General features: G+C 45.5%; 1 protein-coding gene across 4 annotated transcripts in view; it reads left to right on the forward strand.

The window, feature by feature from the left end:
* Nucleotides 1-26024, forward strand: part of SPPL3 (signal peptide peptidase like 3) — a 147821-nt gene that overhangs the window by 12011 nt on the left and 109786 nt on the right. For 2 of the 4 annotated variants that reach the window (XM_066260407.1, XM_066260408.1), the window contains 3 exons: nucleotides 1555-1671; nucleotides 4079-4317; nucleotides 10031-10217. The gene's annotated coding sequence lies outside the window, so the exon portion shown is untranslated. The remainder of the gene's footprint in view (nucleotides 1-1554; nucleotides 1672-4078; nucleotides 4318-10030; nucleotides 10218-26024) is intronic. The other 2 variants (XM_066260409.1, XM_066260410.1) reach the window with 1 other exon arrangement.

Below are 26024 nucleotides of genomic sequence, written 5' to 3' on the forward strand. Positions count from 1 at the left end.
GTCTTTATCCATGGTTCCTGACACAGAGTTTCTAACCCTTGATGAAATTGAGTGATAGGGGTTGATAGGAGCATCTTTTGTTATACTATTTGATTTTAGTCCTCGTTCCTGACATAAGAGCTTATACTACCTTTGTACTCTCTAGAGGGATAAGAGTATCTTTTATGTGTTGAGATGACGGATGGCTGGGGTCTATGAGGGTGGTCACCAGAAAGGCCAAAATAAAAGATAAAAACCTCAGTCCCACGCACCCATACCCCGCCCCCAACCTTTGGGGAGGGGAGAGAGGCTAGAGATTGAGTCAATCACCAATGGCCAACGATTTAATCAGTTGCACCCACATCATGAAACCTCTATAAAAAAATCCTAAGTCAAGGACCCTAGTCAGATAGCTTGGTTGGTTTAGAGCATTGTCCCAAAGTGCAGAGGTGACCAGTTCGATCCCCGGTCAGAGCACATACAGGAACAGATCAATGTTCCTATCTCTTTCTCTCTCTCTCTTCCTTTCTCTAAAATCTAAAATAAACATTGAAAAAAACAACAACAACAAAAACCCTAAGTCAAGGTATTGGGAGAGCTTGTGGTTTGGTGAATGTTGATGTACGAAATGTCCAAACCTGTAGAGAATTTTCTTGAGTTTATTTTATGAGTCAAACTGACAACATATGCCAGGGAGCAAGATCTCAGATTCTCCAAGGAATAACAGTTTTTGCAGCTTCTTTTATGCATTTAAAATTAAGCAGGGGACTTAAGGAAGAAATGAGAAAGCAAGATGAAAACTGGATTACAAGATAGTTAACAAGATTATGTGCTCTCTGAGGGATAATACTGCTTCAAAGGGCATTACTTCTTGTATTTCAAAGGTGTTTTAACTTAGATGCATAAGAACAGTAGACAGGGCTGGTTTAAAACCTTTCACTAAAGTAGTTTTAGACCTGGGAAGTGACTACCCACCATGACCTGCCCAGTTATGAATTTATATCAAATCACCTTGTGAGGTTACTTTTCATGAAACTATTTTTTGTCCACACCTATGGGATCTGCACCAATCTTGAGTATTCATGTCAGAATTGAATTCAAGGCTGAGACTTCTGACTTCTACCTACAGGTTGTAAAAAAAAGGTAACGTAAATGAAGCCACTTTAAAATGGAGACAGAATTGCCATCCCAGAGAAACTGCCTTGTACGTCTTATTCCTCAAACCTTTGCAATATTTAAATAGGGTGAAATAATCTTTAGACTGAACCTAAAGCAGGGTTGTATCCCAACAGCTGTTTGTTATGACTACAGAAGATTAAAGATGGTCTTGAAAATTAGTATCACTCTGTTAGCTTATCTGCCACCTATGGAAATTCCTTCCTCAGCTATTAACACCCATAGCATTGCTTCCTTTTATTCACATAACTATTCCCCTTTCTCATAAATACACTGTGTTTTCACCTCCTAATCAGAACACCGTCTGGGTTTCTGCTTGGATCAGTGCTTCCAGCATAGCTCTTCTTTTGGATCTCAAATCAATACTTGTTGCCTCTCACGTTGTCCTCTTATTTTTAGGTTAACATGTTCGCTGAATAAAATGCAGTCATGTGGCCACACCTAGATGCGAAAGAGGCTGAAAAGGGCCTTTATTCTGGGCAACATGATCAGAATTCTGTCACTAAGAAGAATTAGGTATGTGACCAGCTGTAAGTGATAACAATAACATCCAAATTTGTGGAGTACTTACTAGGCGCCAAACATAGTACTAGGCACTTGAAGGTGATCTGGTCAAATAAGGTTGCCCTGTGGCACTTCTGTAGCCAGGGAACACACACGCGCGCATACAACAGTGGAGCCATCTGAGCATGGCCTCTTCACTGTGAGCCACTGATGTGAGATGTCTTTGTAATGTGACTCCAAGCGGGAAGGGGTAATGTTCCCATAATAAGGTCAGGGTAACTGGTTCTGATGAAATTAAATCAAAATGCTGTAACTAGGAGGAATATGAATTTCCCATGCAGAAGATAGGATTGGGGGTGTTTTCAGAAAGAAATTTATCCTCATGGTTTGAGACATGTTTGATTTTAACTTAACTATACGTTGAGATAAAACTAGCTGCTACCTGACAAGGAAACCCCACATGGATCCAACCAACCCCACCCTCCTCGTTCCTGTCCCCAGAGGACAAGACAAATGTGAGACCAAAGTCCCTCTGTTCCTCTGTGAGTCAGCAGAAACTCTGGGCAGAAAGACTTCTGACAGCAGACTCCGGGGAACTGTGTACTTAGCAATTTACAAAAAGGGGCTTCACGGCCTGACCAGGCGGTGGCGCAGTGGATAGAGCGTCGGACTGGGATGCAGAGGACCCAGGTTCGAGACCCTGAGGTTACCAGCTTGAGCACGGGCTCATCCGGTTTGAGCAAAAATTCCACCAGCTTGAGCCCAAGGTCGCTGGCTCCAGCAAGGGGTTACTCGGTCTGCTGAAGACCCGCGGTCAAGGCACATATAAGAAAGCAATCAATGAACAACTAAGGTGTTGCAACGCGCAATGAAAAACTAATGATTGATGCTTCTCATCTCTCTCCATTCCTGTCTGTCTGTCCCTGTCTATCCCTCTCTCTGACTCACTCTCTGTCTCTATAAAAAAAAAAAATAAATAAATAAAAAAAAAAATTTAAAAAAAAAAAAAAAAAAAGGGGCTTCACTTGGAGCTTTGACATTTTTATGGAGATGGGTGAGGGGTGGCGGGAGTAGGGGCGGACCCAGCAGTGAAAAGGTGGGAGAGGGAAGTGGGCGGTGCAGAGAGGAAGGGAGCGCCACAGGGCTGCGCCCAGCCACAGAGAAGAGAGGCCAACTAGTTCTAAATGCCCTTTGAAAGGAGATTGCACTGGCCTCTCCCTGGGTTTCAGTGGGAGAAGAAGCTTGGAAGGGTCCCTCCTTGGGGAAGTGGGAGATGCCCCAAGACTGGAGACATGGTTTGGAGTTCCTAAGGACCAGTGACTGAGGCACAACCTGGGGAGACTGGATCCTGGGTGTGGGGTAGCCAGTCTGAACAAAGACACCTGTACCAAAGCGTGGCGTGGAAATAGTGGTCTTGCCAGCCTTTGGGGGTTCCACAGGCTTAAATGGAGGGCACATTAGGGGGAACCAAAGGCCAGAAGGTCCCACCTCAAACATTTGTGTCTGAGGGAATCCTACAACCTCTCTACAAGACTAAAACCAAGAAGCCCTGAGTTATGACTTAAGCGGGGATGCCAACCTACAAGGAACTCTTGGCTTAGGAACAATTTGATTTCAGAAAAATTAAGTGATGTTCCTTGTGCCTGTGGTACAAACGACAGCGTTATATTAGAGGCAGATGACCAGGCCCTTCGGTGATGAGTTTGCTCAACTCAAGGTGAAGGGTGTAATCTTCCACAAGACTTCCTTCACTTCAGCTACAAGTTTGGGGTTGTCCAAGCCACCCTCATTTTGGCCATATCCATAATATAGAAACGAGTAGAAAACGGAAAAACGAAAAAGCTAAGACAGCGATCAAAAGTGTAGCTCTTTAGGCCCTGGCTGGTTGGCTCAGTGGTAGAGTATTGGCAAGGCGTGTGGATGTCTCAGGTTCAATTTCTGATCAAGGCACACAGAAGAAGCGCCCATCTGCTTCTTCATCCTTCCTCCTCTCGCTTCTCTTTCTCTCTCTTCTTCTCCCCTCCTGCAGCCAAGGCTTGATTAGAGGGAGTTGGCCCCAGGAGTTGAGGATGGCTCCATGGCCTCTGCCTCAGGTATTAAAATGGCCCCGGTTGCAACAGAGCAAGGGCCCCAAATGGGCAGAGCATCGCCTCCTAGTGGGCTTGCCCAGTGGATCCTGGTTGGGGCGTGTGCAAAAGACTGTCTCTGCCTCCCCTCCTCCCACTAAAATAATAATAATAATAATAATAATAATAATAATAAAGTGTAGCTCTTTAACTAAGGTGACCAATCGTCCTCCTTTAGGGAAGACAGTCTTTCTTTTGTAAGTTCCATCCTCTCTCGAAAAGTGTCCTCCTACATGTCCTCCTTTTTGATAATGGAAGACTAATCTGTAAATGTCCTTTTTCGATTGATGCAGAGTTGATCCATTGTGTGTGATGTGACGTATTTATATTTGACATGATGATTTGTCAAAGATCAGTACAGTGCTGCGAGATGGATTATGAGACGCATGCGCTCCACACGAGAGACCTTCAGAGAGGCCACGATATACCAAGGGCGCAAATGGCTTTGTGTACTTCTTACTGAAACACGACATGGCACATTCGACATTGTAGACTCACGATTATTTCTTTCTCAGTGAATATTCAATCATAGGTAAGCACAATTCATGTTTTATTAATTCATTATCTATTTAATAATTTCCAAATACGTATAATTTTATTTACAAGTATTTTCCCGAAATTCAAGTTTATTTTTTTGTTTGTTTTTTTACAAGCACTGAACGGTTTTTTTTACAATGGTTTATTTATTTATTTATTTTTTACAGAGGCAGAGATAGACAGGGACAGACAGAAAGGAACGGAGAGAGATGAGAAGCATCAATCATTAGTTTTTCGTTGCACGTTGCAACTTCTTAGTTGTTCATTGATTGCTTTCTCATATGTGCCTTGACCGCGGGCCTTCAGCAGACCGAGTAACCCTTTGCTGGAGCCAGCAACCTTGGATCCAAGCTGGTGAGCTTTTTGCTCAAGCCAGATGAGCCCGCGCTCAAGCTGGCGACCTCGGGGTCTCGAACCTGGATTCTTCTACATCCCAGTCCGATGCTCTATCCACTGCTCCACCACCTGGTCAGGCTGAAATTCAAGTTCTTTTTTTTTTAATTTATTTATTAAATTTAATGCAGTGACATTGATAAATCAGGATACATATGTTGAGAGAAAACATCTCTAGATTATTTTGACATTTGATTGTGCTGTATACCCCTCCCCCAAAGTTAAATTGTCTTCTGTCACCTTCTATCTGGTTTTCTTTGTGCCCCTCCCCTCCCCCTGAAATTCAAGTTTTAAAGTGGAAATCTAACCTCAAATCATATCTATTAATAATGCATTTTGATTAAATAGTTGCATAAAACAGACGTTTTGCCTGACCGGGCAGTGGCGCAGTGGATGGAGCGTGGGACTAGGATGTGGAGGACCCAGGTTCGAGACCCTGAGGTCTCCAGCTTGAGTGCTGGCTTATCTGGTTTGGGCAAAAGGCTCGCCAGCTTGGACCCAGGGTTGCTGGCTTGAGCGAGGGGTTGCTCGGTCTGCTGGGGGCCCGTAGTCAGGGCCATATGGGAATGCAGTCAATGAACAACTAAGGTTTCGCAGCAGAAACTGATGGTTGATGCCTCTCATCTCTCTCTCCATTCCTGTCTGTCTGTCCCTATCTATCCCTCTCTCTGACTCTCTCTCTGTCCCTGTAAAAAAAAAAGACACAAAAAACCCCCAGACTTTTAAAATTAGAAAATGATAAATACACCCAAATATCACTCCAAATTAGTGGTTTTGTTTGATATTTAATTTTACTAAATGAATACTTTTTTCTTACAATTATTAAAAATTAATAAGCATGTAAGCATAATTACAATATAAAATATTACAAATGTTTTTATTATACATTTATATTATAGTGTATTATTGTTGCAATGAATAAAATGTTTATTTTATTTACGATATTGTTTTCTTCAATTTATTTTTGTCCTCCTTTTCACTGTAAAAAAATTGATCACCTTATCTTTAACAGAGTTAAAGTTTCAAAAAATGGGAGATTTTTAGCCTTGATCACAATTCTCCATCTTCTCTACTCACAGCCTTCCCCAAAGTAGCTGAAGATAACTCCGTCTTTCAAGTTGATTGGGCCAAACATCTTGGCTTTAGCCTTGACCTCTTGCTTTCTCTCATATATCATAGTCAATTGGTCTGGAAATCAATATTAAAACTTCTCCAGAATACCCTCCCCCCAAAATCCCAAAGGTGGGTGGGTGCCGGAAGGTGGGGTAAAGGTGTGATGTTCACCATAACAAAAAGGTATCTTCAGACCAAGGAAGGATGCAGGTAACACCATAGAATATAACAAAATTTATTATAGTGTAATTTACTTACAGGGATGTAGGGTCAGAGCAGAAAGATGACCCAACAATTCTGCACACATTATTCTTCTCTACCAGATGCCTATTACAGTACTGTTTAATAGTATAACTCAGGTACTGATGATTGTCAAGACAAAGGGACAAAGAATGCAGTATGACCTGGGGGCCACACCTCCTGGTGGTCTTGTGAGGGATGATTGTTTATGGTAGATACTATCACTAGTTTGATGTTTAACTTGGCTGTTATGGCATTCTGGCCATTACATAATGAAAATATTTATGGCAACATTTTGTGGAGCACAGATAATCATCAACTAGAAGGTTTTCATATGTTTGCTAAGGACAGTGAGGTTAGTTGAAGGTCATAGTATAAAAGGAGAATGGAACACAAAGATGAAGTTGTTATTTGGTTCATAGCCACATCTAGACAGTGGGCTTGATGATGTCATTAAAATTCCAGGTTCTCTTCATCTTCCTAGCAGTCTACCACATCACTTTCATTGAAGGCCAATTCCCCTCATGGTCACAAAGAGGTTGCCACCGTTCACTGAAGCATCTTGGGCTTCTGTGGGGGAGAAGGAGAGGAAGGAGCTGCTCATTCCTATTGCCCCAGAGCAAGCTTCTCCTGGCACCTTTTTATTTTTTTCTTTTTCTTGTGGGAAAGACAGAGAGAGTCAGAGAAAGGGACAGACAGGAAGGGAGAGAGATAAGAAGAAACATCAATTCTTCGTTGTGGCTCCTTAGTTGTTCATTGATTGATTTCTCATATGTGCCTTAACCGGGTGGCTACAGCAGACCGAGTGACCCTTTGCTCGAGCCAGTGACCTTGGGCTCAAGCTGGTGAGCCTTGCTCAAACCAGATGAGCCCGCGTTCAAGCTGGCGACCCTGGGGTCTCGAACCTGGGCCCTCTACATCCCAGTCCGATGCTCTATCCACTGCGCCACTGCCTGGTCAGGCGATCTTAAACCGTTTTTAATGGCCAGGGTGTGGGACTCTTTTGGGGGAAGGTGGGTGGAGGAGGGGAAGATGCCCTGTTTAGTGGGTAATGAATCTCACACTGTTTATAAGGAGATGACAGTATGGACTCAGGAGTCCCCATCTGTGGTAGGAGACAGTAAAACTGTTGTTATTTTTTTAGTTTATTTTTTGTTTGTTTTTAAGAAGGAGTGTTTAAAGAAGTTTTACTTGGCACTAAAAATGTGCTTACTCCAAAACCACACCTAAAAGTTAAATATATAGCCATCACATAATCTAGCCATTCCACTTCTAGGTATTTACTCATGGGAAATAGAAACTTACATCCACAAGTGAACCTGGACCACAGATGTTCAGAGTAGCTTTATTTGTAATAGCCAAAAACTTGGAAACAGACCAAATGACCATCAGCCAGTGTGGTCAATGTGCAATATTGGATATGACTCAGCAACAAAACAGAATGAATTATTCACACACACAACTACATGAATGGGTCTCAGTTAGGCTGAATGAAAGGAACCAGGCAAAAACAAGAACATGCGGTATGATTTCACGTACTGTATATGAAAGTCTAGAAAATGCAAGGTGATCCACTGTGATGGAAAGCAGACTGGTGGTTACTTGGGCGTGGGGGTAGGGTTGTATAAGTCAGAGGAAAGACTGAGTAAGAACAAATAGAGTAAGAACACTTTCAGGGGCTGCAGGTATATTCGTGATCTTTTTCTTTCTTAACTTTTTTTTCTTTCTTTCTTTCTTTTTTGTATTTTTCTGAAGCTGGAAACGAGGAGAGACAGTCAGACAGACTCCCGCATGTGCCCGACCGGGATCCACCCGGCACGCCCACCAGGGGGCGATGCTCTGCCCCTCCGGGGCGTCGCTCTGTTGTGACCAGAGCCACTCTAGCGCCTGGGGCAGAGGCCAAGGAGCCATCCCCAGCGCCCAGGCCATCTTTGCTCCAATGGAGCCTTGGCTGCGGGAGGGGAAGAGAGAGACAGAGAGGAAGGAGGGGGTGGGGGTGGAGAAGCAAATGGGTGCTTCTCCTATGTGCCCCGGCCAGGAATCGAACCCGGGACTTCTGCACTCCAGGCCGACGCTCTACCGCTGAGCCAACTGGCCAGGGCTTTCTTAACTTTTAAAAAGTGTATTTACTGATTTGAGAGAGAGAGAGAGAGAGAGAGAGAGAGAGAAACATTGATCTGTTCCTGTATGTGCCCTAACGGCAACCTCAGTGTATCAGGACAATGCTCCAACCAACTGGGTCATCCAGCCAGGACCCTAGTCATGATTTTGACTGTGGTGATATAGTAGTTTAATAGGTGTATACTGTACTTATATCAAAACATATCAAAATTGCCTGACCTGTGGTGGCGCAGTGGATAAAGCGTCGACCTGGAAATGCTGAGGTCGCCAGTTTGAAACCCTGGGCTTGCCTGGTCAAGGCACATATGGGAGTTGATGCTTCCAGCTCCTCCCCCCTGTCTCTCTCTCCTCTCTCTCTGTCTCTCTCTCTCTCTCCCCCCTCTCTCTCCTCTCTAAAATGAATAAATAAAATAAAATAAAATAAAAAATAAAAAAAAAACAAAAAAACATATCAAATTATATGCTTTAAATATGTGCAGTTTATTGTATGGCAATTACACCTCAACAAAGCTCTTTTTAAAAATGGACTCACCCCTTGCATTTTTTGAAAGATTGGGAAAAGATTTTAATTACTTTCAATTACATTTTTCTACCAATAAGTCATCATGCAGAGACTAGGCAATCAGAAATTGTGGTTATATTTGTCTTACACATATTATGCATAGAGCTTGTTGCCTGGCTCAATAAATAGCAGTGATTGTAATTATTAATGAAGCATTCCAGATACTAGTATTTGACTGGCACAGAACTCACTATTTAGACCAGAACTTGCAAACTTAGAGGCTGTTAGGGGCCAGGCAGGTGAAATAAAGTGAGCAAAGTGAGACCAGCATGTACAGTAGGTAACAGCAGAGACTATGGCAAAAAGAATTTATGTCCAGTCTAAATGCATACACATTCTGAGTGCTAAATAAAACACTGGTGGGCAATGACTGGGGGAGGTTGAGGATGGTCACTACACTGTCTTTATACAACTTAGTGATTCAATAGCAAAAACTTCTTATCTATTGGTTTTATTTTTCAATTTTTTAAATTTTTATTTATTTTTTTTCAAAGATTTTATTTATTCATTATAGAGAGGGAAGAGAGAGAGAGAGAGAGAGGGAGAAGGGGGGAGGAGCAGGAAGCATCATCTTCCATATGTGCCTTGAACAGGCAAGCCCAGGGTTTTGAACCGGCAACCTCAGCGTTTCCAGGTTGATGCTTTATCCACTGCGCCACCACAGGTCAGGCCATCTATTGGTTTTAGAGAGAGAGAGAGGGAGGAGAGAGATGAGAGGCACCAACTGATGGTTGCCTCACTTTAGTTGTTCATTGATTGCTTCTCATTGGTGCCTTGACCAAGGGCTCAAGCTGAGCCAGTGACCCCTTGCTCAAGCTAGCGACCTTGGGCTTCAAGCCAGCGACCTTTGGACTCAAGCCAGTGACCTTGGGATCATGTTGATAATCCTGTGCTCAAGCTGAATGAGCCCACACTTAAGCCGGCAACCTCGGGGTTTCGAGCTTGGGATCTCAGGATCCCAGGTCAACGCTCTATCCACTGCACTACCAGGGTCATGCAAAACTATCATTTAAAAAAAAAAAAGCTTTTATTTGGTCCTTCCAATAACTCTGTATGCCTGATAGGAAGGGATATTTCCATTTTCTAGATGAGGAAACTGAGATTCAAAGATGTCATCAAGACTCCGGCTGAAGGCCAGTAATACTAAGATGCCAACTTGCTTCTTCCTACCCTGGTCTAAATTTTCCTCCAATCCAGCTGCCCTGTGGTTGTATGAGCTTCATTTACTCCTATGGAGTAAACCCATGGAGGAATTTCAACTTTCTCTTCCTTTCTACAGTGGTGACTTCCAGGGGCCAGCAACGTTATGGATGGAGGAAGAGCTCAAGGAGCCCTCTGGTGGACATTCTGGAAAAAAAGAGTCAGAGACACACAACCTGCCCATTAGAGCTCCTAATTTTTGTTTTTATAAATTCCCCTTTTTAAGGAGTTCATTTGTATTTGAGTATCCTGGGATAATAAAGCAGGTAAGTTCACTTTAAGAAAGCCAGTATGTAAGAACTTAAACTTGTCAAATGAATTTGTTTATTCATTCCACAAATACTTATATCTGGTATGTGAATATCTTAACAGTTAATAGGGCATTCCAGGCAGAGCTTAAAGTGCTTCATGGGTATTAACAATTAGTTGTGAAGAAACAATTTAGGTGAGTTATGTTAAGTCTTAATCCATTCGGGCGGCCACAGCAAATACCATAGACTGAGTGGTTTAAACCAGTAATTTTCAACCTTTTTACACTTGGGGACCAATGGAGATAGAATTATTTTGGGAACCACTAAGGCAGAAATTTCCCCGAGCATAAGCAAATTTGACATAGATTATTGATTGAGTCTATAATCTTCATACAACATCAGGGTGGTTAACTCTTTCATGAACCTGCGTGAAATTTCCGGTGGACCAGTCTACTGGCCAGCAGTTGGTAAACACTGGCTTAAACAACAGAGAGAGAGAGAGAGAGAGAGAGAGAGAGTGTGTCAGAAACAGAGAGAAAGTCAGAGAGAGGGACAAATAGGAACAGACAGACAGGAAAGGAGAGAGATGTGAAGCAATTCTTCATTGCAGCTCCTTAGATGTTCATTGATTGTGTTCTCATATGTGCCTTGATGGGGGGGGGGGGTGGCATCAGCAGAGCAAGTGACCCCTTGCTCAACCTTGGGCTTCAAGTCAGCGATCATTGGGCTCAAGCCAGCAACCATGGGGTCATGTCTATGATCTCGGGCTCAAGCTAGCAACCCCGTGCTTAAGCTGGTGAGCCTGTGCTCAAGCCCAGTGAGCCCATGCTCAAGCCAGTGACCTTGGGGTTTCCAACTTGGGTCTTCTGCATCCCAATCTGACACTCTATCCACTGCACCACCTCCTGGTCAGGCTAACAACAGAAATTTTACGGCCTGACCTATGGTGGCGCAGTGGATAAAGCGTCGACCTGGAAATGCTGAGGTTGCCGGTTCGAAATCCTGGGCTTGCCTGGTCAAGGCACATATGGGAGTTAATGCTTCCAGCTCCTTCCCCCCTTCTCTCTCTCTAAAATGAAAAAAAAAAAAAAAAAAAACCCAGAAATTTTATTTCTTATACTTTTGGAGGCTAGAAGTCCAAGGTCAAGGTACTAGGAAGGTAGGTTTCATTATGGGGCCTCTATTTTTGGCTTGTAGGTAGCTGCCTTCCCACTATGGGTTCATATAACTTCTGTGCACTGGGAGAGAGAAGGGGAAGGGGAGAAAAAGAAAGAGGGAGAGAGAAAGCTCTCTGGACATCCATCCTATTTGATTAGAACTCCACCTTCATAACCTTATTTAACTTTAATTATTTCCATAGGAGCCCTGTCATCAAATATCATACATTAGGGCCTCAACACGTGAATTTGAGGGGGGACACAAGCAGTCAGTCCATAGCAGTTATTTCCATTTTACAGATGAAGAAAATAAAGCATGGCACAGTAAATGGAATAGACATACTCACCCGTCCTGAGCTCACAGTCTGGTTGAGACGTCAAGGCTAAAACACAAAACTCAATCATTGGATGAAAAGCAGGGAGAGTCATGTGGAACCCGATTGGAATTGAGGAGTCAGAGAGCAGGACTTTCCTGAGGGAGTGCTGGGTGAGCAAGGAGGGGTGGGGAGTGGAAGGCAGTGTGGGAAACCTGGAGGCAGTCAGGAGGAAGGGATGGTGAGAGGAGCCTGGATAAACAAGCTGGGGCCACACACTGCACGGGCGGGCGGGAAGTTTAGACTTGGCCCGGAGGGAGTCACGGAAGGCTGTAAGTGGAAGAGAAACATGGTCAGGCTTCCACCTTTTTGGAGGTTTATCTGGGTGAGATGAGGGTGGACAGGTGGAAGGGAAGATCTCTTCTCCCGGGCTCCTTTAAATGGACTCCCTGCCTTTCACTCTATCACACCCTCTTTTCCCAAGAAGTGTGAATGTCATGGCTCAAGTTACACAAAGTTTTTCAGGAGAACATCACTTTTTGTAAATACATACAGGGAAGTCACACCTAGAATCAGTCATAAAGGGAAGGGAAGGAGGAAAAGGCAGCGGGAGCATTTGAACGCCTACTATCTGCCACTTTAAGTTCATTCATTCATTCGGAGGAGTCCCACGAAATGCGTGTCAGAGACAAAGCCATTTCCCCTTCTAGGGCACTGGGTGGACTACATTTCCCACCCCCTCTTGGACCTAGAGAGGGCCATGTGCCTTGTACTGCCAACAGGGCATGGGCAGAAGGGCTGTACCCCTCTCCTAGGCCTGGCCATAAATCACCCCTTTTAGTCTGTCATTTCTCTGTCATGTCCACGTGGAAGGGCACAAGGAGTTTAATGTGGTGGAGCCTTAGGATAGAAAGGAACCAGATCCCGGAGTCGATCAGTTGGTAGAAGGCTGCCGGGAACATCAGAGTTTGCATGAGAAACATAAACTTTTGTTGTATTAAGCCAGTAAGATTTAAAAAAAAAATTTTTTTAATTTTACTTATTCATTTTTAGAGGAGAGAGAGGGAGAGAGAGGAGAGAGAGAGAGACAGGGAGAGAGAACCCATATGTGCCTTGACCAGGCAAGCCCAGGGTTTTGAACTGGCGACCTCAGCATTTCCAGGTCGACACTTTATCCACTGCGCCACCACAGGTCTGGCAAGCCAGTGAGATTTTTATAATTGTGACAGCAGTGAGCCAATCCTAACATAAGATACTTGATAGTATACTCATTTTACAGATGAGGAAGCAGAGACCCAGAGCGGTTAATTAAGTAGATGGACATCATACTGCTCATAAGGATTAGGGCAGGAATTTGAACCAAGCCATGCCTAACACAAGACATTCTTTTCATTTTCTCTTTCCTTTCTTTCTGCAAACAACTTTTTAAAACTGCATAAAGAAAAAGAAAAGGAAAACTGCATAAAGAAGGCCCTGGCTGGATGCTTCAGTGGATAAAGTGTTGACCCAGCATACCAGAGGTCACAGGTTCGACCTCCCAGTCAGGGCATGTACCAGAAGCAATCAATGAGTGCACAACTAAATGGAACAATTAAGTGAAACAATGCGTTGGTGCTCCTCTCTCTCTCTCTCTCTCTTTTTTGTGTTTTTCTGAAGTTGGAAACGGGGAGGCAGTCAGACTCCCGCATGCACCCAACCGGGATCCACCAGCATGCCCACCAGGGGGCGATGCTCTGCCCATCTGGGGCGTCGCTCTGTTGCAACCAGAGCCATTCTAGCACCTGAGGCAGAGGCCATAGAGCCATCCTCAGTGCCTGGGCCAACTTTGCTCCAATGGAGCCTTGGCTGCAGGAGGGGAAGAGAGAGAGAGAGAGAAAAGAGAGGGGGAAGGGTGGAGAAGCAGATGGGCGCTTCTTCTGTGTGCCCTGGCCAGGAATCAAACCTGGGACTTCTGCACGCCAGGCTGACGCTCTACCACTGAGCCAACCGGCCAGGGCTGTGCTCCTCTCTCTCTCTCTCTCTTCCTCTCTCTCTCTCTCTTCCTCTCTCTCTCTCTCTCTCTCTCTCTCTCCCTCTCCCCATCTCTCTCCCCCTTTCTCTCTACTTCAAATCAATGAGGGGAAAAAAAAGAAACCTACATAAGGAATACAATACAATGTTTTGTGTGAATGCTGCCTAACTCATTCAGCCAGTCTCCCATTATTGAGGGTTTTTCCACGTACCCCCACCCACTGTTATAATCAGTCCTTCAGTGACTATCCTTATAGCTAAACCTTTATGCATAATTCTTAATTGTTTCTTTTGGATGAATTTTCAGCAATGGAATTTCTAGGTCAAATATTTGCATGGGTTTTTTTTAGACTTTGGAAATACAGATCACCAAGTATGTCCCACGCTCTTTCCACTGCCCTGTGCTGGCTTCCAAGTGGTTGGCTGGTGACTGGGAACTGCCCTGAGCTTTCTCTGACCTGACTGGAAGACGCCAGAGAAACAGGGCTCAGAGCTGCTGGCTGCACGTGGCTCTATGACGTCAAGCGAGTGAGAAGCCTGCTGGGTAATAAGCTCAGCTGACTGGCGGTGCTCATACAGGTGTTATAAATGGGGGCTTCTTTTTCAAGCCCCTCTCTTCATTTATTCAAAATTGATTCAATATAATGTATTCTTTGAATAGAGAAGGTATAGACAGCGTACAAAATTCAAAAAAGAAAAATAAACAAAGAAAAAAACCCAAAATGCGAGGGACAAAAAGGTATTGATTGCAAAATTTCCCTCTTGGCCCATCTCCTCGGCACCCAGCTTCCCTCTGTGGATATAGCCACTGTTCTAGGGACCAGCAAGCCAAAAGGTTCATATACATTTTTTTTAATTGGATATGGGAATTGTGAGATTTAACTTGTTGGGTGCTCATGTTTTTGTATTCCTTTCAATATTCTTGAGCTGTGTTCTTTGAAAGTAGAGTTGACCCTGGAACAACATAGGGGTTGGGGTACTGAACTCCCTTGAGGTAAACAATCTCTATGTACATACATTTTTTTAAAACAGAGAACAGCATACTATATGTACTGTTGAACAACTGGCTTTTTTCCCCCCACTTAATTTTGCACTTTAAAGATTATTTTGTATACATAAATCTACTTTGGCCTGACCAGGCGGTGGCACAGTGGATAGAGTGTCGGACTGGGATGCGGAGGACCCAGGTTCGAGATCCCGAGGTCACCAGCTTGAGCGCAGGCTCATCTGGTTTGAGCAAAGCTCACCAGCTTGGACCCAAGGTCGCTGGCTCGAACAAGGAGTTACTTGGTGGACCCAAGGTCACTGGCTCGAACAAGGGGTTACTTGGTCTGCTGAAGGCCCACGGTCAAGGCACATATGAGAAAGCAATCAATGAACAACTAAGGTGTCACAATGAAAAACTAATGATTGATGCACCTCATCTGTCTGTCTGTTCCTATCTATCCCTCTCTTTGTCTCTGAAAATAAATAAATAAATAAATAAATAGATCTACTTTGTTTCTTTTAAATAGGTATATAGTATTCCATCATAGAGGTGGTTTGTCATTACTTAATCATTCCCCTTCCATGGACATTTATATTATTTGCAATATTTTGGAATTATAATCAGTGAGGCAAGGAACATCCTTCACCTAGTATTTATTAGACTCCCCCAAGGCGCCAGGTAATGAGGATAAGGTAGAAAATCTTCATGTCCTTATAGAACTTAAGGTCAAGTGGAGAGAGACAGTCAACAGTCACACAAACAAGTGACGTATACAGGGCACATAAGGACACGTGTTGTGCTTTGAGAGCACTGACAGGGTGCCCAGCCACAGAGACCATGCCAGAGAGGGCTCAGGAAGCACCTAACCTTCCTTCCCTTTGTTTCCATCCACAGAAGTAGGGAGGGGAAGTGTTTGTTATTGACAGGAACAACTTTCCAATCTCATGTACAGTGTTATTATCTTAGGCCAGGTCTAACACAGGTGCATGAGGTTCACCGAAGGATTGAGAGAAGCAGGATAGGGCAGGTATGAGGCTGGTAAGATCCAGCTATGGCAAGGACAGGGGGCGGGGCATAGTGCTCTGGAGTCTAAACTATACCAGAGATAAAATAAAAAAATAAAAATAAAATAAATTGTATCATAGAATTGTCTGACCTTGAGGTTGAAGGGCCAGCCTTTCTTTTTTTTTTTTTTTTTAAGATTTTATTTATTGATTTTAGAAAGGGGGGGGGATGGTAAGCACCAGCTTGCAGTTAACCTCTCATCTGTGCCTTGACCCGGCAAGCCTGGGATCTCGAACAGCAACCTCAGCATTCCAGGTCAATGCCTTATCTGCTGTGCCACCACCGGTCAGACAAAGGGCCAAGCTTTTGTGTTCCTATATTAGTCATCTACTGCAGGCTTTTGGATGGGGGAGCAGCAGAGGGTGTCATAACTTCCTCCCCTGTGGGGGAAGGCAGTTCTCTGGAGAAGGAAGCAGCTAGCACTCCCAGCAGCTGAGAAATGGATGCCTCTGCTGGGGAAGGGGACCTGCGCAGGGCACCAGTAGCAGCTTTCAGACAAATCCCCTAGCGTGACAGTAGGAAGGACACAGCTCATTTGAGGAACTGAGAGATGGCCAGGAAGGCAGAGATGCAGCACTGTGGGCGACAGTGGGGCTGGAGGCTGGGTAGAGATCATGCTCATCTCCTCAGGGTAATGGGGTCCACTGGAGGTTAAGAACAGAGGAATGGGCCCTGGCCGGTTGGCTCAGCGGTAGAGCGTCAGCCTGGCGTGCAGAAGTCCCGGGTTCGATTCCTGGCCAGGGCACATAGGAAAAGCGCCCATCTGCTTCTCCACCCCCTTCCCCTCCTTCCTCTCTGTCTCTCTCTTCCCCTCCCGCAGCCAAGGCTCCATTGGAGCAAAGATGGCCCGGGCGCTGGGGATGGCTCCTTGGCCTCTGCCCCAGGCGCTAGAGTGGCTCTGGTCGTGGCAGAGCAACGCCCCTGAGGGGCAGAGCATCGCCCCCTGGTGGGCAGAGCATTGCCCCTGGAGGGCGTGCCGGGTGGATCCCGGTCGGGCGCACGCGGGAGTCTGTCTGACTGCCTCTCCCCATTTCCAGCTTCAGAAAAATACAAAAAAAACCCCCACAAAAACAAAGAACAGAGGAATGACGTGACCTAACTTCTGTTTTCCCGTTTTCAAAAGATCCCTCTAGCTGCTATGAGAAGAATGGACCTTTGGGAGCCAAGGGCAGAAGCTTGGAATTTAGCAATGAGGTTAGTGGCCTGGGTCAGGCGAGAAGTAATGGTGTTCACACAAAAACTACACAATGGTCAAAAAGTGGAAGCAACCCAAATGTCCATCCACTGATGAATGTATGAATAAAATATAATGTAGCCATACAATGGAATATTAAGCCATAAAAGAGAATGAAATGTGAAGCACTGACTTGTGCTGCCACATGGATGGATTTTGAAAATATGCTAAGGGAAAGAAGTCAGACACAAAAGACCCCATATCGCGCGATTCTATTTATACAAAATATCCAGAATAGCTAACTCCATAGAGACAGAAAGTAAATTAGAGGTTGACAAGGGCTAGAGAAGGGAGAATAAGGAATGGCTGCTAATGGGTTAGGGGTTTCACTTGGAGGTGATGAAAATAATTTGGAATTATAATGTGTTTGGTTGCACAAGTTGGTGTCTGTACTAAAAACCACTGATTTGTGCACTTTAAAAGAGTTAATTTTTAAAAAATGTTTATTTTATTAATTTTACAGAGAGAGGAAGGGGGGGGGAGAGAGAGAGAGAGGCACATTGATCTCTTCTTGTAGGTGCCCTGACTGGGGATCAAAACAGCAGCCTCTGTACTTCCAGATGATGCTCTAACCAATCGAGCTATCCAGCCAGGACAAGAGTGAATTTTTTTTTTGTATGTTGTGATGTATAATTTTAGGTGTCAACTTGACTGTACTAAGGGGTGCCCAGATAGCTAGTAAAAGATTGCTTCTGGGTGTGTCTGGAGGGGGCTGTTTCTGGGAGATTAGCATTTGAATTGGTGGACTGAATAAAGCAGATGGTCTCCTCCGTGCAGATGGGCATCATCCAATCCATGGAAGGTCTGACCAGAACAAAATGGCAGAGGAAGGGTATATTTTTGTATATTTCTGCTTGAGCTGGGCCATCCATCTTCCCTTGCCCTTGGACATTGGTGCACCTGATTCTCAGACTTTCAAACTCAGACAGGAACTTACACCATCAGTACCCCTGATTCTTGAGTCTTCAGACTCAGACTATTTCCACCACTGGCCCTCCTGGGCCTTCAGCTTGCAGGTGGCAGATCATGGGACTTCTCAGCCTCCATAGCCATGGGAATCCATGCTTGTAATAGATCTCCTCTCATCTATATATCTGTAACCTTATTAGTTCTGTTTCTCTGGGGAACCTTATGTAAATTGTAACTCAATAAAGAAGAGGGAGTAGAAGAGAAAGAGGAGGAGGAGGAAGAAGAAAAGGAAGAGGAAGAAGAGGAGGAAAAGGAGGAGGAGGAAGAGGAAAAAGAAAAGGGTGACTGGGACCTAATGGAGGAAAATGACTGAATTTGGGCTATTTTGAATAATGGCTATTTTGAAGATGGGTTACTTAAGAGGACAGAGAGGGACAGGGAATAGCCTTGTATGAGTCCCTGTTTCCCCCTAAACATTATTGGGAAAAAAGCAGAGTCAGTAGCAACTGTGGAGCCCATATCAAGGAACTGCTGTCTCCCCAGTCTGAACTTCTCGGAGAATGGAGAGACTATGCAGCACTGGGATTCAGGGAGTCTCAGGTTTAGAAGCCTCCACTCAATGGCTTATTCGCTTTGTGTCCTGCAAGTAGCTTGCCCTCTTTGAGCCTCTGGATGCATTGGGGGAGGTGAGTCTGTGAGGCTCTGAGCTGCCATCTCAGCATTTTTCAGTACATTGTAACCCAAGTGCATCATGACAAGTCCACATGCCGAAGCCTGTAGCCTTCTTCGCGTGGCTTCAGAGTCCCCAGGAAACACCTGACCCCGCCCAGCCAGCCCCAGCTCTTAAACAACACAGCCCTGCATTAGCACAATGTTTCTCCCCTTCATGACCTCACCTCAGTTCCGTGGCTCCTGGAGCCCAATTCCGTCCCCACTTTTCTTCCTGGATCTTTCCAGCCTTATGTCTTTACTAAATTCAAATCCTGCTTCTGCCACATCCTACCTATCCCCCTGGACTTGTGACATGCTCTCTGATCTCTGTTTCCTCACCTGTATAATAAGGATTGGTGAGGAGTCAATGAGATTGTATGACACATAAAGTGTTCAACCTAGGACTTGGCACATAGCAACCTCCAGTAATTGTTAGTTTTGCTTTTTGTTTTTTTAATTTTTGAAGTCATTTTTAAAATTATTTTTATTTATTTATTCATTTTTTTGGGGGGGGGGGAGAGAGAGAGAGAAGGGGGGGAGGAGCAGGAAGCTTCAACTCCCATATGTGCCTTGACCAGGCAAGCCCAGGGTTTTGAACCAGCGACCTCAGCATTCCAGGTCAATGCTTTATCCACTGCACCACCACAGGTCAGGCAAAGTCATTTTTTTTTAATGTAATATATATATTTGATACATGCCCAGCTTCTTGGTTGCTGAGCAGAGTTCCTGGGGAAGGGAGTATGTGCTGAACCAGGGCTGAGCAATCAGCCCTCCAGAGGGGCTCGTGGGCTAGAAATAGACTGGTCCCCAAATACCTATGGAGCATCAGGTATGAGGGGGTGGGTGTGGCGCCTTGTGAACTGTGGCCAGCCACAGCCCCTGATTTGCATGGGACGCATGGGCTTCTTGGGAAAGACCTGACACCCTTGTCCAAGTGTCTGAACTTGGAATTCAGACAAGTTCAAACCAGCCCAACAAGCTTGGCAGGGACAGCAGAAGCTAAAGGAAGGAAAGGGGCCTCCCAGGACATCACAGGGGGCAGACACCTGGCAGAGGAGTCTGACAGAGGGCAAGGCCCGGAGATGGGAGAGAATGGTGTTCCAGGACCAGTCTGAGGCTGTGTTCGCCATCCTTCAGCCCCATGTAGTTTCGTTTGCTCTGGGATGGAGGAGGCTGTGGTTTGAAGACAAGAAGGGGTTCACATGGGGCCCCCACAGCTCTGCCTCTCAGAAGGAGCTAAACAGGAAGTACTGCAGGGGGCTGGCCAGCGAGAGGGGTCAGTGGAAGGCCTTCCAGACAGGCAGGCCCTGCAGGAAGGTTGGTAATGGGCTAGTGCCAGAGACGCACAGACAGTGGGCAGAGGACCTATGGCCTGCAAGCAGCAGGTCCTCAGAGAGAGCCACAGTCCCTGTGAGAACCCAGAACACTGCAGACAACTTGGTGACAGGGACCCACGTCCAAGGCACGAGTTCCTGCTGGCCCAACTGGAGGGGCTTGGAGCACCGAGACTGTAGTGTAGCTGTACCTGTGGCCCCGTTATACTCGTGGCTCACTGGTGCCTAGTCCACACCTGCTCTGTACCAAGCTCTGTGCCAGGTGTACAGTGAGGAGGAGCAATCAAGGGCTTCAGGGTGGCAGGGGAGGTCAATTGATCAAGCTGTGTGTTATGTAGAAAACAGGATGATGTGACCAGGGCAGACTTGGTCATTTGTGTCATAGGGTCAGACAGGGCACAGATGTTTCTTTTTCTTAGGCACCACTCTCAGGCCTTGCCTTTTTGGGGTCCCCTGTCCCACCTGAGAAGTCAGGCTCACCAGATGGCTTGCTCAGGAGCCATTTGCCCAGGTCAGCTGTGTAGCCCCCTCTGGAAGATGATGCCAGCGCTCTCACCTTGCAATGAGGCTGAGCGCGTGGGTTTGTGATGTGTTCCTACCTGCCCAGGCAGGTGCAGGCTCCAGGGTGCAAGCGTCACCTGTGACTCACTGCAGGCTGCACTGGGGAGCCGCCTGCCACACACCACACACCACATACACACACACACACACACACACGGCCTCCAGGAGGGAATCTGACCAGAGAGAGACTGACCAGAGAGAGATGCTCATGGGAATCAGGGCATATGATGATCAAGGCAGCAGCCATTACCCCTCAAACCTGTACACCCCACAGTGGCTGGGGTGAAATTTTAAGGTTCATTTTGCTTTTTCCTGTGAGAAGTGGGTGTGGCCCTTGAGGACATGAAGTCAGCATTTCTCTGGGGAGTGGCCTGGGACTATCTTGCAGCATTAGAAACATTTGTTTTAAGAGGCAACCAGCTGGAAGTGGCTGCCACCAAATGGTCACCAGCCTTTTCTCCTGCTTCCTCAGAAGCACCTCCTTCAAAGTCCTTTTTTGTTTGTATTTTTCCGAAGTTAGAAGCAGGGAGGCAGTCAGACAGACTCTTGCATGTGCCCGACCAGGATCTACCCGGCATGCCCACCAGGGAGCGATGCTCTGCCCATCTGGGGCATTGCTCTGTCTCAGCAGAAATCATTCTAGTGCCTGGGGCTGAGGCCATGGAGCCGTCCTCAGCACCTGGGGCCAACTTTTGCTCCAATGGAGCTTTGGCTGTGGGAGAAAAAGAGAGAAATAGAGAGGAAGGAGAGGGGGAAGGGTGGAGAAACAGAGGGGCGCTTCTCCTGTGTGCCCTGGCCAGGAATCGAACCTGCTGAGCCAACCAGCCAAGGCCTCAAAGTCCATTTGATTCCTTCCTTAGTACCTCCATCTCATTCACTCAAACCCAGACTCTCCTGCCACTTCCTGGAGCATCACGTTTCCCTACATTCGAAGCCTGACTCCACTGTCCATTTATTACCTGTCTGCCCTTTGACCACCTCTTTCCCTTTGCTGTGTTTCAGTTTCTTCTTCTGTAAAATAGGAATAAAGAGTCTAGCCTCACAGAACTACCAGATTTTTATTAATGTATTTAAAATTTTTCCCCCCACAGGTTTGGCGGGCTTTGAAGTATCAGATTTTTAAATCCAGCAAATATTAAATGAGCAAAGAAACAGAAAGCAGTTTGAACAGTGCCTGGCATGTAATAAGCCCTCAATAAATGGTAGCTATTTTACTGTGATCATGATTAAATATTTACTGAGTGTCTATGGTGCTAGGCATTGGGGATTTGGTGGTGAGGAAAACATGTGCCATCACAATGGATGAGGTAAAGTACAGAATATGCAGGTCCTGGCCAGTTGGCTCTGTGGTAGAGCACTGGCCTGGCATGTGGATGTCCTGGGTTTGATTCTCAGTCAGGGAGAAGCACCCATGTGCTTCTCTACCCCTCGCCCTCCCCCTTCTCTCTCTCTCTCTCACTCACTCTCTTTCTCTCTTTCTTTTCCCTTCTTTCAGCCATGGCTCAATTGGTTCAGTGCATTGGCCAGGGCTTGGTTGTGAGCATGGACCCAGATGGGCAGAGCATTGGCCCCAGATGGGGTTTCTGGGTGGATCCTGTTCAGGGTGTATGCAAGAGTCTGTCTCTATCTCCCTTCCTCTCACTTGGAAAAGAGGACCTGGGACATAAGGGGTCCTCTTCCCTCCTTCCCAGGAGCATGTCCTAGCTCTGAGAACCCTCTGTCTTCAGTGTTCACTGAAACCCAGAGACCTGACATCAGATGCAGGCTGAGTGAATGCTCTGGTTGGCAGAGGAGCACCAGAATGTCTAGTCACCCAGGGGTATGCCATATATACCCAGGAAAAGGTCCCTGGGGAGGAGTCCTGCAGAGAGGTCTGCCAGAAAGGGGACCAAGCTTCCTCTAAGCTGCTCAAGAAATAAGTGTCTAGAAATGAGTTGCTAGGAACTTGCCTTTATTGGGGCCTCTCATCAGGTCTAGGTTCCCCTTTGGATACACTGACTCAGGCCTGACTCCCAGGAGCAGAGATGATTCATTTTAACAATTTGAGTCTGGTTTTTTGTTTTGTTTTTAGATTTTTTTAGGTATTGATTTTAGAGAGAGTAGAGATATATAGAGAAAGTGGCGATGGGGGTGGGGAGGAGCAGGAAGCATCAACTCATAGTTGTTTCTCGTATGTGCCTTTTAATTTAATTTTATTTTTTTTTTATTTATTTTTTTTTATTATTTATTCATTTTAGAGAGGAGAGAGAGAGAGTCAGAGAGAGAGAGAGAGAGAGGAGAGAGAGACAGGGGGAAGGAGCTGGAAGCATCAACTCCCATATGTGCCTTGACCAGGTAAGCCCAGGGTTTCGAACCGGCGACCTCAGCATTTCTAGGTCGAGGCTTTATCCACTGCGCCACCACAGGTTAGGCCTTATTTTATTTTTTTAATTTTTTATTTATTTATTTTTTAGAGAGGAGAGGGAGAGACAGAGGGGAGAGAGAGAGAGGAGAGACAGAGAGAAGGGGGGAGGAGCTGGAAGCATCAACTCCCATATGTGCCTTGACCAGGCAAGCCCAGGGTTTCGAACCGGCGACCTCAGCATTTCCAGGTCAACGCTTTATCCACTGCGCCACCACAGGTCAGGTTCGTATGTGCCTTGACCAGGCAAGTCTGTGGTTTTGAACTGGTGACCTCACCACAGGTCACACTGCATCTGATTTTGCGATTTCACACCTCATTTAGTATTCAAAGTTGCCATTCAGAGCTTCACTGAAGGTGTGGCCTACAAAGTCCAATTTATAGGCAAGAAGTGACACAATGTGATGCTGAGGGCATTTTAGTCACTCCTAAGAGTGTGTGTGTGTATGTGTGTGTGTGTGTGTGTGTATCTCAATTATTTGACTGAGAGAACATCCAGCTGCAGAAAGAACTGTGAGGGAAGGCAGTGCTTGAAAGATAGGAGCTACATAGGATGAGATTTGCATTTTTTTGTGACTGTTTACCTGAGGCACTCTCTAATCTATGTGGGAGATAGGGATATGTAGAAATCACTGGTCTTACTAGTTTGAGGTGTCAAGAGTTCAGAATTCCAAGCCAACTTCTGGAATTTTAAGGAGATCCTGACCAGGTGGTGGCGCAGAGGGTCGACCTGGGATGCTGAGGATCCAGGTTCAAAACCCTGAAGTTGCTGCCTTGAGCACAGGATAATAGATATGACCCCATGGTCGCTGGCTTGAGCAAGGGGTCACTGGCTTGGCTGGAGCCCTCACCCGTCAAGGCACATATGAGAAGCAATCAATGAACAATTAAAGTGCTGCAACTACGAGTTGATGCTTCTCATCTTTCTCCCTTCCTGTCTCTGTCTCTCTCTTGCAAAAAAAAAAAAAAAAAAAAGGATAGAATTAAAGGGAGAAGTAGACAAACTCACAATCATAATTACAGATTTTACTCTCAATAATTGGTACAAAAATTAGTTACTAGACAAAAAAATCAATAAGAATAGAAGATCTGAATATTATAACCCCCTGACTAAATTGAAATTTATAGAGCATTATACCTTAAAGTAATAGAATACAAATTCTTTTCAAGTCACATAGAATAGTCATCAAAATAAGCCATAGGCTGGATCATAAACATGTTTTAACAAATTAACAAGTTTTAGAGGATTGAAATCTTACAGAATATATTCTCTGACAACAGCAGAATGAAACTAGAAATAACAATAAGATGTCTGGGAAAACCCCAAATATATAGAACTTAAACAATATACTTCTAAAAGAAAAACCCCATAGTATACTTAAATAAGTTGAAAACTTATGTCCACCTAAAAACCTGCACACAAATATTAATAGCCGTTTTATTTATATTTGCCAAACCCTGGAAGCATCCAAGATATCTTTTGGTAGGTGAATGGATAAACCAATTCTAGTATAGTCATATAATGGAATATTAATCAGTGATAAAAAAGAAACAAGCTATCAAGCCATGAAAAGGCATGGAGAAAACTTAGAAGCTTATTGCTAAATTAAAAAAGACCAATCTGTATGATTTCAAGTATGTGACATTCTGGAAATGTAAAACTATGGAGACAGAATAAAGACCAGTGGTTACCAGGGGTGGGAGTGGGGGATAGATGAGTAGGTGGGGCACAGGGGGTTTTAGGGCGGTGAAATCATTCTATGTGACACTGTAATGTGGATACATATCATACGTTTGTCCAAACTCACAGAACTATATGACACAAAGTATATAATATCTAATGTTAATTATGAATTTTAGTTAGCAATAACATGCCATCATTGGCTAAGTGACCTGATGCTTAATAAGCTCACCATAAAACTGACTTCCCATATTCTATCTTCCCACAATGTCTCTAACAGATTTTTTTTTTTTTTTTGCATTTTTCTGAAACTGGAAACGGGGAGGCAGACAGACTCCCGCATGTGCCCGACCGGGATCCACCCGGCATGCCCACCAGGGGGCGATGCTCTGCCCCTCTGGGGCGTCGCTCTGTTGCATCCAGAGCCATTCTAGCGCCTGAGGCAGAGGCCACAGAGCCATCCTCAGTGCCCGGGCCATCTTTGCTCCAATGGAGCCTTGGCTGTGGGAGGGGAAGAGAGAGACAGAGAGGAAAGCGCGGCGGAGGGGTGGAGAAGCAGATGGGCGCTTCTCCTGTGTGCCCTGGCCGGGAATCGAACCCGGGACTCCTGCACTCCAGGCCGACGCTCCACCACTGAGCCAACCGGCCAGGGCAAACAGATTTTTTTTGCCCTTAAGGATTATCTTTCTCAAACTGGGAGGGGGTTGCAGGGGGATGAGAGAGGAGGCTGAACATGACATGAAGGTAATCATGGGAATATTAGGCAGAGCTGTTGTTCTGAAACCTGGTTTGCCTTTTCGCTCACTGGAGCATTCATTCCATAATCTTTGAGCTACTCTGAGCTAAGTTCTGCGCTGGGCACTGCACTGAAGATATAATTGGCAACAAGCCATAGTCCCTTCCCACAAGGCATTCACAATCCAGTGGGAGAGAATGACAAGTAAACAGGCAGTGAGAGTTCATTGTGCTAAGTGTTACTAGACAGGCAAATTTAGGGGTCCGTGAGAGTACAGGGGAAGTGTAGCTGACCAGTTTAGGTTTAGTCAAGTGAGACTTCCTGGACGCCATGCCTCAAAATTATTAGCAGCAGTTAAAGGCAATTGGAATGCCTCCTGGGCTTGGTCAGAGATCTGGAAGCAAAAAAGAATGTGAACCCACTGGGAAGCTGCAAGCAGTTCAGCGTGGAGTATTGGGGTGTGTGTGTGTGTGTTGGGGGGTGGTGGACTGGGGGTAGGTGGGTTGAGGGGATTGGAGGACAGAGGTGAGAAAAGGACTGGAAGGACAGGTGGAGACCTGTCAGACCTGAGCCTTTGACCTCAAAAGCAGTGCCTAGGCAACCCAGCCAGACTTGGCACTGCCTGCTCCCCAGAGTCTGTGCCTAAGGCAGATGACGCCTCCTGCGGAGACACACCAACTCTCTTGGACACACTTGGTAGAAGGAGGGATCCTATAATTAC

Source organism: Saccopteryx bilineata, chromosome 2 (genome assembly GCF_036850765.1).
Source record: "Saccopteryx bilineata isolate mSacBil1 chromosome 2, mSacBil1_pri_phased_curated, whole genome shotgun sequence".
Taxonomy (NCBI): Eukaryota; Metazoa; Chordata; class Mammalia; order Chiroptera; family Emballonuridae; genus Saccopteryx; species Saccopteryx bilineata.